Genomic DNA, 11,222 nt, shown 5'->3' with positions numbered 1-11,222 from the left:
ATATATAATGAAAACCATAGCTACCCAGATATCTGTATAACCCTTGTGCCATATTGATTAGTTTATCTTATTATATTCATAGCATTTTCCCACAAGGCAAAGATCATTTTTCTTTGAAGTTGTAAGTCCAGGGAACAATTCCATATCAATATCTTCTTCCTTCATTCCATGGGGCAACTCCCAGTCAAATGAGTAGAGAAGATTGGCAAGTGCAAGCTCAACACTTGCGATACCAAAATTCATTCCAGGGCATCCTCTTCTACCCGATCCGAATGGGAGCAACCCGAAATCGTGCCCTTTGTAGTCGATAGTACTATTCAAGAACCGATCGGGAATAAATTCAGTAGGATTTTCCCAATATTCTGGATCTAAACCGATCGCATGAAAATTCACATACACCATGGTTTTTGCCGGGATTTCATACCCATTTATCGTGAACTTTTCCAGGCTTTCTCGTGGGACGGAGAGTGGAATTGGAGGAAACAATCTTAGTGTTTCTTTGATGATTGCTTTTAGATAAGGAAGATTTTGGATATTCTCTTCATCTACGGTACCTTTGGCCCCTACTACATTTCGGACTTCTTCTTGTGCTTTCTTCATGGCTTGGGGTTTCTTGATGAGAGTGGTCATGGCCCAAACAATCAACGATGCACTTGTATCGGTTCCACCGAACACGTTCTATAATCAAAGTTTGGTACACAAAATAATCTATCAATAAATCTTAGAAAATTATGATATGAAGAGTTAGAAATTAATGTGCAATTAAAAGCATAAAATGGAATAAGGGAACCGATAACTCAGTCATCAGAAGCTGAACAAGGGAAAATTACAAATTTCATTTAATAAGTTGGCATAATTTCGTTTCTGATCTTGTAAGTTACCAAAGTTTTGTCGAACCCAATAAATTGAATTTTGTTCTCTTTAGGTCTTTTTTTAATTTTCAGTGAGAATCATATCAATAATATCTGACGTGCACGAATGGAGATAAAATAAGTCGATGGGAAATTGGAAAAGTAAAGCTAGATTTGACAGTCATATATACCATGAGAATTCCCTTAATATTTTCCCATTCAATAGGAATGGCATCTGCTTGGTCTTGTTTCAGCTTAATCATATATCAAATCGAGAATATCCCCTTTCATTGCCTCGGGCCGATTTGGATCAAGATGATCTTCTATAAGTTCTTGAAAAAATTTATCCAAATCCCTAAGACTCTTAAATCATCCCAGTTAATTTGTCGATCCAACCCAACAAAGGAAAAAAATCACCAAAACTGAAGGCTATTGATAGTTCTTGAGCTTCTTTAAAAACTTCACTGAATTTTCTTTTACCCAATTCATCGTACTCTTTCCCGAATGCTGCTCGACATACGATCCGCAGCCTGGCTCAAGTTTATCACCTCAGACGAATGGGATTTCTTGATCATCATATCTTTTATCATAAGTGAAACTTTGTCTTTTCGAATAGGAAGAAATGAAAGCACCTGTTTGACACTAAACAGATGAATCACGCCCAGTCTCCTCATTTCCCTCCAACTTTCACTGTAATTAGAGAAAGCAATATCATGGCCATTAAGAATACGTTTTTAAGCCAATAAGTGGTGGCCTGCCTGCGAGTGCTAGGTCATTATTTTTCAAGGCTATTTTGGCTGCTCTTGCAGAAGAAATGACGATCGTGGGTCGGAAACCAAATCACATCGACATGAGGGGGCCGTACTTTTTCGCGAGTTCGTGGAGGTAGAGGTGGGGATGCGGCGTGTCGAATTCATGCAAATTCCCGATCAGAGGAAGCCCTTTCGGACCTGGTGGGAGGGGAGCAGTTTGCTTGGGATTTTTTGGTTTAAAGAGATTGAAAAGAAAGATGATCGAGAAAGACAGCACTAGGAGAAGTAAAGTCATGGTATTAATCATGTTAAAAAAATTTGAGTAGATTTGTAAAGGTGGATTGTGTTCTTATTTGTACTTTGCTTGTTATTTATAGAGGACGGGTCTGGACAAGCTTTAATGGATTACTCGAATGGATGGAATAAATGATTATTTTATTAATAGATATTATTTCGATTCCTCCTACCAATCTTTTTCGGACCAGCATGTCTCACAAAGTTTGCACGGTGCAATTTACCCGACTAGCTTGATTTATAAGATATTCGGTTTGTTATGAGGTTTATGGAGTGTGCACAAAAAAATAGCGGTAGTGTGTTACATGGTAAAAAAAAAGAAGAAGAATGGTTTGTGATTTGTAGGATTTAGATAAATTTTTGGGGTAAATGTTTTTAATTTGAATAATAAAATAGTGTAGGATCGAGCGTTTGTCGCTTGATCAAAAGCTATAGCTGGTGGTGATGGTGCAACTCGAATTTTTTAAATCGTACAGCAGCTCAAGCGCCACGATTCGATCTCTCTACCAAGCAGGGATAATTATTACACCCAACAATCTCTCTCCCAATAATTGCACTCCTTGCAATGAATGAGATTTGAACCCGTGACTTTGACTCTGATACCAATTGTAGGACGGCAAGCGCTTTACCAAAAGTTATAGCTGTTGGTAATGGTGCAACTCAAATCTTTTAAATCGTACAACAGATCAAACACCACGATTTGATCGATCTATCAAGTATAAACAATTATTGCACCCAGTGCAACAAATAATATATATTATGTTGGTATAATTTTGCTTAATACTCTCATGATTTCATGCAATTAATAAAAACTTTGTGGTTGTAGACTGCATCCTCTAAACTTATATTTCTGGACGATTAATGATCTTAAGAAAATGATATAATCCAATATTCGCAATATAAGGATATTTACTCTTTTCGGTATTCTGAATTGTGCTTCTATTTTGTGTTAATATATACATATATTTATATATATATATTTGAGATAGGTATTACTTGGTTCTATTTGTGTTAATATATATTTGAGATAGGTATTCCTTGGTTCTTAAATTGAAACAAATGTAAATCTAATTTGAGTGTGTGTATATATATATAATAAATAGATACTGTTACATGATTTCACGAGTTTATATTCACTCATAACGGAACAATCTGATCATTACATACAAAGAAAAGTAATATTTTAATTTAAAAGTAATATTTTTTCATGAGATGAGTCGATAGGAGATTTAGACTCATAATTTGATCTGTGATAAAGTTTTATAAGAGTTTTTGTTATATATAAATATATTTGTATGATATATATTACCTTGAAAATGTAATAATTTATTATTAAAGTCCTTTAGCATAGGATGAAAAAAATGCAACCTTGTTGCCATTAATGGACTAAACCAAGTTTGAAAAAAAATTCAACGCCAAAGTTGACTTGTATAGGCGTTAGAAAAGTCACGATTAAAAATATCGATTTTGCATGCTCATATATTTTAATTAAAAATTATGTTAAAATAAATTTAAATGAAATTTTTTACCTCAATCATCTTACACAAAATAAAAATAATAAAAAAATAATTTTAAATCTCATAAACACTAACTTATTTGAGTAGAATAATTTATTGATAATGAAAAAATAATAATCGGAACAAAATCTCCATTGACATAACAAAATCATGTATACAAGATTTAATGCTACGAAGCTCTAATTTAACCTAGATCAATCTATTAATCTCACATATATAAAACCACTACTTTACTTAAATTTTAAACAAAATTATCATTAACATAATTTATAAATCAAAAGGTTAATCTCAAATTCGTGTTTTGAAGCATAATTACAAGAAATAATTCCAGAAAGAAAAATATAATAACAATTTTCATAAAAAAATTATGTGATATATATTTAACTCGCTAATTTTATTGTTTGATATTCTTCATTAAAAATTTATAAATTTTGGGTGCTATGATTCATTGTAAAAAACATAAAAACAAGTGAGACAAATTTTTGACATAAAAAATAATAATTTAGTCGGTTCAAGTTTGGTCGGGGATCCATCTAATCAAATTAAACCATGAGATTAATTCATTTGAGTTTTTTTGTTATAAATAAATATCTCAGGTCTAAAAAAAATGAATTTGTGAAATAATATATTTTAGACAATAACATTTTTATATAATTTTTTAATTGATCCGGTTCAGCCCATGTACTAGTAATATTACTCCCCACTTGTTTGCTTAAGGTTAATGCCTAAATGAGTATAATCCGTAAGAATCGGTGGAGTGTTCAGAAATGAAGTTGTATATACACTCCCAACTTTTTTTTTTCTTCTACTGAAGAAGTGCTTCAAACCTTTTGAGAAGTTAGAAGCTAATCTCATTCAGATGATAAAGTGCAGTAGAAATGAAACAATAAAGCAGTTGATAATAAAATAAGACAAAGCTTGTTTTCGGAAGTTCGAAGGATAATCCCTTCTACGTCTCATCTTCTTCTGTTTCTAGAATATATTACTAAAAGACTTTGATCAGTATACTTTTGAACAAAACCACTTGAGTAGAACTTATCTTTGCCTACTGAAACTTTAGTATTGCAACTCGACACTTGATAAAATCTGGTTATGGGAAAAGACTATTTCCACATATTACAAATGATTCACACTTTACAGTAGATGATATAAGAATGAGTGAATGATAATAGCTCAAGTGATCAACTGAATCAGATAGAAACTTTAAGCGTGTGCTGGAATTTCGTATATTGAATATATGAAAGGCTTGAGTGCCAGAGTTATTGGACAAATTTTTTCGACATAGAGATAGAGTGAACGCTGGTTGTTCATGAATCACTAGAAAATTATTATATAAATCTTCTTTACTGTTCAGATAAGAACAACTTTATTACCCGTTGAGAGTACCTGAATCAATTTTAGATTTATTATTTGTTTTATACCAAAATATGGTAGAAATAATAAATTATCAGTACAGTTAAGTAAATGACATTTAATTAAGCGTACTTTCGATTTAAAACGATCACAATAAATAGAAACTCTCAAAGTGGCTATAAAATTTGGTATAATCTGACGTGTTATCATAAACGACAACCAGTATGACTATTTTTTATGGTTTCTAATCATAAAGGCTATTGTCACTTCTTGTTAAGTAATACTGAAATGTACGAATGCAGAAATCTTCTACTATTTTATTCTTAAAACATGTTCTATTTTTTTTAAGTTATCAAAGAGTTATGGTTTTTATTAAGTCATTCGAATCACCACAATTAAGATATTCCGAACAACTTGTGGTGATGTCAAAACAAAGAAGACCAAAAATAAATAAACCAGACAAGAGAAGAGATCATAAAACTAGATAACATTACGACTAAAATAAGAGCAATTGTTAGTCAAAATCACTTCATAAAATAAGGAATAAAAATATGTTTTGCTTCTGCTATCTACTCCTCCTAATCAAAATCGATTTCTATGAACTCTTCATTTTCACTCTGAGATATTACTCCTGATCTGTTGCTTGGTTCATCTTTTTCCCTATCATCTTCTTCCCCCTTTTTTTTAATACATGATTAAAATCAATGAATGGAATCAGACACGTTTTCATTAACGCTACAAATTTTGGTGTGCAAAGCCTGAAGAGATTAAGATTGATTAGTCGTTTTATCATCTAGAGCTTCAACCTTGGAATTAAGGGAGCCAACCTGAGCGTGAGAAAAGGAGGTAAGTTCTGTTTGTGAGACAATGATATCCGTCTGATTATGTACAGGGTTAGTTTTGAAAAGAATGAGCTGAACAGACATAAGAGAAACATCCTCGTAAATACGAACGACTTCTTTCATCAGAAGTTCTCTAAATTGTTCAAAAACCAATTTTATACCTAACTATTCAAAAGATATAGTTTTAGTGACCTCAGTTTGCTTCGCGTAGCAATGTTGTACTTCTTCAATTTTAACTTCTAAAACCGATTGAATCTCAACAGAAGGATATTGAAGGATCGAGTGTGCTAGTGCCTTTGAAGGCATTTCAAACACTATATTCTCCAATGAGCTGCAATAGCTCGTGTTCTAAGAATATTAACACCGATGAATTAAATCGAGTTTGGTTTAAAACCAAGCGGAAGAAACTCGAAGTAATCCTTCGTGAAGAAGACTATTATTAGAAAGCATTTTAACTTATGTAAACTGAATAACCAAAGAAAGACAGATTAGTTTTTGCATTCTTCAGTTCAGTTATGGTGACAACTGAATGACGAGTGCGCTAACTGATCGAAACAATTTTAAAACCGTAGTTAATCAGTTAAATACACAAGATATGTTTATGGATGTTCGGAGACTTCAACTGCTCCTACGTCACCCATTCTACCACCACGGGCAGGTTCCACTAGAAGACTTTGATTTATACAACACTTTGTACAAACCCACTCAGCTAGGACTTAAGCTACTGCCTAAACTGAACTCCTAGCTACGACTGAAGGCATCACTTTCTAGCCAACACTTTTTTAACGTCTATGTGTCGAAGACTAAATAAACAAGTTTTACGTCTTTGTGCAAGACTGTTTTTGAGTGGATTTGAGAGTGAGTGTGTGTGTGAGAACTGAACGAGAATGTTCTCACACACTGAGGGAAAATGACTTCTAAACTAAGCTGATACAACGATGAAGAATTCCCTCTGGGCTTTAAGTGTTTTTGAAAGCTGATATGCAACTGAGCGTGTCTTTTTGCTGTTTTCTCTTCTCAACTCTTTTCATTCTTGTATGTCTCTCGTTTGAGTCTTCACTGATCTTCTCTTTAAATATACGGGAAAGGTTGATCGTACAGTGAGACTCAATTATTGTATCTGTTGCATTTGAATCGGCTCCTTGGACTTTGTGTTTCGACTTTTGACTGTCCTTCTGGAGCGTTTTGTCTTTAATTCTCTGATGTAATGTCCATTATTGTCCTTTGACTGGACAATGGCTTTGTACCTTCTCCCACAGCTGGAATCCATTAAGTAAGCTTGTCATGATCTGCAATTGATTGCTTCTAACTGAAGTTCTGAACTGGTCTTGTTGCTGTGAGGTGAAATCAATTGGTTCTTCAGCTTAACTGATTTAACTGATTCAGTTGAACTGGTCAGTTGGGTTCTTCGTCTGTTGGACACATCATATGTGAGGACCCGGGCTCTAACTCGATTATCTTTGGGATTAATTGGATCTTTGTTAGAAAATGTGGGTCAAAATTTTGCTTTTAACATACGACACATACATAAGATTTATTGCATTTCATAAAAAGCAAATATATGTCTTGTTTCGTTCATACAATCAAACTAGTGTTTAAAAGTATTAATACATGTCTAATACAACAACTAGTTTCTTCCGCTACGCCCGTGATCACCACGCTATCACCTCTCAATCATCCTCGTCTCGACCCTGATCCTGCCCCACCTGTTGTTATGCACACATACAGACACAACAACAGCCGGATACTCCGGTGAGAACAAATCCCAGTATAAAACATGGTACACATGCATATACACAATATAAATCATGAAGCATGCTATCAGGAATAGAATCAATGGCAATAGGTTCCATAATCTATGAAACCAAATCAATATCAGCATGCAAATGAAATCGAAATCATATCTTGACTCGACTCGACTCTAACTCTAGGGATCCCGGTGTGAATAAGACGTCACAGTCTGCCACCTACCCTCCCAATCGGGGTGACGGTACGTCTTATTCCTAGACTTCGGTCATGTCTATATCGAATGTCTACAATCGGAGTCAATTCTGCTCCTATGCGTCGATATCACCGAACGTCTAGCTTGGCAAGTCTGCCAATGTCTTTCCTATCTTAAATGCTTGAATATAAATCTATAAACAAAGCATCAACATATAAAAAGATAACAATCTAGTATGTGATTTTGGGAAACTCAAATCAGATCTAATTCGAGTTATATCTCCCCGAATCAACATGAATTATACCTTTCGTTGCACAGTCTTTATCGTGATCGAAATCTTGAAGTCGAATCTTGTCAATATAAATCTGAAATGATACATTCAAGATGCATTCTATCAATCTCTAACTCAAATCAACACATGTACTTATCACTATTTCATTTTGGTACATTTCGACGGCATAACGGCATAGCTTCTCGATACCGACCAACTCACATATCAATACTCAATAACAATCAATCATAATCCTCAACAAAATCAATCCACACGGCTCAAAATCTGTATATTTTCATACACATATAAACTGGAATTTCATAACCATCACATATCCTATCCGTTCTTCGATCCGATTGCGAATAAACGTTGCTTGTAATCATAAGAACATATAATCTCAATCATACCCAAATTTCCCCAACCATCTCAACTTCAAAACATGCTGAAAAGTAATAACACTTGCATCCTTTTGAAGCTATTGAAGAGAGGAGCAAGAATCTACACTTGGATTGAAAATCGGATGGCCGGATCATGTACAATCACAAATCCAAGGTGAAATGAAGCTTTAGCTATGGAGGTTTCTCTCTCAATTTCTGGCTGCAAATCTCGAAGGAATGAGACTAAGTACACATTATATATGCATGGCTAGGACAAGTGGCTTCATTTTTGGTCTACACGGCTCGCGCATATGCGCGACCTCAACCGACGCATATGCGCGAGACCTACTGTCTCGGTATATAACAATTTAATCTGCTGGCGCATATGCGCGCCCCTTCTCGGCGCATATGCCCCCACTACTCTGGACAACTCGCGCATATGCGCGTCTCTTGTCGCGCATATGCGCGAGACCTTCGCCTCAGCGCATTTTGAAATCACATAGCTCGCGCATATGCGGCCCACCAGCCGCGCATATGCGCGAGACCTTCTGTCCTCGCACATAATTACAACTCAATAACTCCAATCCAATTTCGACGTGCTCTATCTATAATCATATCAATGTATCAATAATTAGTCTCAGATTAACAGGATAAAAATCTCGGGCATTACATCATAGGCTGGCAAGGCTTTTGAGATCTTCCTGCTGAATTACCTATCAGTTTGGACAATCAACTGAACTGCTTGTTTGAAGAACCAGTTAGACTGATTTAGCCTCGGCAATCAGTTGGCATCTCAGATGGCTTCAGTTGGTTTCGTAAACTGATTAATTCAGTTTTAGCTGTTTGCACACTAAGGTAGATTATTAGAAACAAAATAATAAGTTTTATTAGCATCAAAATCAAGATTGCGAACTTGAAAAATTCCAACAGAGATTCTACTCTCAAGCGGTATTTTGATATGGAGAAGGAGATCAACACATTCTGTCTGTGCAGCTGAGGTGTCTTCTATGTTCTCATTAAATGGAACCATTGTAGAAAATAGATCAATAAGAGGTTCTAGTTCAACATGTATTGGAACAATTTTAGTAGTCAGTCACAAGTTGACTGGATTGCTGATCGACAGACAAAATTTCCGTCTTTCTGATTGATGTTCAGAGAACATCACAAGATCGGGAATTGTAGATTCGTGTATTGATAAAATGGGAGAAACAACAACAAATTTTTTTTTTGCATTAATGACAGAGGGTACGGTGCAACAATGGATCTAAAGTTTTAATCATAGTGAAAGCAAGATCAACAACAGTTACTTGGGCGCATCTTGGGCAATGGAATTGATCACTTATTCTACTTTGGAAAAATATCTTATAGAAAGCAGTGAAGAAGTGGGCTAAGGTTGATTCTCAGCACTAGTAGTACGTGCAGTAATGTGTAGGATTACTTGATACCTTATCCTTGGGAAGAGTTTTGGTCCTTTTCTCAACTTTCTTAACTTTGAATTGCTCAGGAATCCCACCAACTACATCATCGCTCAAATTTTTCTCGATGAAGGAGATTGAACACTCCAAAGTCCTTACATAAATTGAAATTTGAGTTAATATTACATGATCGTGAAATGATGTTGGGCTTCAAAAATCATAATTTGATCATAGAACAGATAAAGTTGCAGTTAGCTTTTGGATCATGATTTCAGAAAAATGTAGTTCCGTCCGTTCATCGCTTTAATCACCACTTGAGTTTGAGATTCATCGAACACTCTTCCTTCTAATCTTACTGTTGCAACATAAGAACCCTTGTTTTCCTTGAAAAATGAGAGATGATGAGTGGTTCGAATAAGAACACATTCATCAAAATTTGTGATCTTTTCAGAAGATAATCTTATACCTCTTCCATGTTTAGGTCAATTACAGTTTGAACATATCATAATGATAGGACTGCTTCTGATTCAATATAGCCTGTAGAAATTTCCCGTTATCTTTGTCAGTGGGAATGGGAGAGGTGTGGTGCTAGATCCTGCAACTAATGATTTTCGTGAAGCTGGGACAGAAACTGGAGCTGGAGCGGGTTGAGGTGAGAGGTTGATGGGTGGCTCGTGGTGTTGATATGGGATGCTAGTAGTTTTAAATTTGTTGGAGTAGGACACCATCAAGGTCCTGCTATTTTCTATATTTGAATGTTGGCTTGATTATCTTTTTGGTTGAGGTTGGCTTGGGTAGGAGTTGAGTAGGATCAATAGATTCATCTGAAGCAGTTTGTTCAGAATCACTTATCACCTAGGTGAGCTTCCTCTTTGTCCTTGGTTGTGTTGAGGTTTGGTGACCTCTTGCTTGGATTTTTTTTCCTTCTTGCCTTAATGAACTCAGAAAGAGAGGGCTTGGCCTAAAGGAAAACACATTTCAGCATCGACCATAGTGGTGGAAGTACCATCTTTTTCGCAGTAAAACTAAATCCCGCATGTGTCAGAAGTTTACTAATATGAACAGCAAAGCCAGTTCTTTTCTTCTAAATCATTTCAGACATAATTCTGAAAGTAACAGATTCCCAATTCACTTTGGTTCCATGTGATAACCATCATCACCTGTACCTTTCTTTTAGCAAGTCTATCAAAAGTTCTTGCCTTGGCAAGAATGGCTTTGCAACAATATCGACAAGAATTTGAAATTCCATCTCAAAGCTTCTTGAAGCATGACAGAGATAGTTCTTTTCCTTAAGTAAAGAAGTTCTTTAGAGAAGTAACCATGTCTTCTTCTTTAGTTATGACAGAGAAATCATTGATCCCGAAAATGGGAAGAGAAAAGGAGGAGTTGAGTAAATCTGTATTGATGATAATAGTCTTTTCACCTTCAGTGAAGATGATTTTCTCATATTATGTTAGAGAGGCTTTGGAGAATTAATCCAACAACAAAGTCTAGTAAATGATGGCTGGTGATTCTCCAAGATTTTGAACATATTTACCAGATGAGTATCTTGTACTGTAAAAATACATGCAAAGTAGATATGGTAAGAATTCAAGTTGTATTTGTTTG

General features: G+C 35.2%; 1 pseudogene; it reads right to left on the bottom strand.

The window, feature by feature from the left end:
- Positions 1 to 14: 14 nt before the first annotated feature.
- On the bottom strand, positions 15 to 1,940 carry LOC140972186 (cytochrome P450 83B1-like; annotated as a pseudogene).
- Between the last annotated feature and the right edge of the window lie 9,282 nt (positions 1,941 to 11,222).

This window comes from Primulina huaijiensis, chromosome 3 (assembly GCF_012295235.1).
Source record: "Primulina huaijiensis isolate GDHJ02 chromosome 3, ASM1229523v2, whole genome shotgun sequence".
Classification (NCBI taxonomy): Eukaryota; Viridiplantae; Streptophyta; class Magnoliopsida; order Lamiales; family Gesneriaceae; genus Primulina; species Primulina huaijiensis.
The sequence above is the reverse complement of the archived record's forward strand: the minus strand, read 5'-3'. Positions and strand labels throughout refer to the sequence as shown.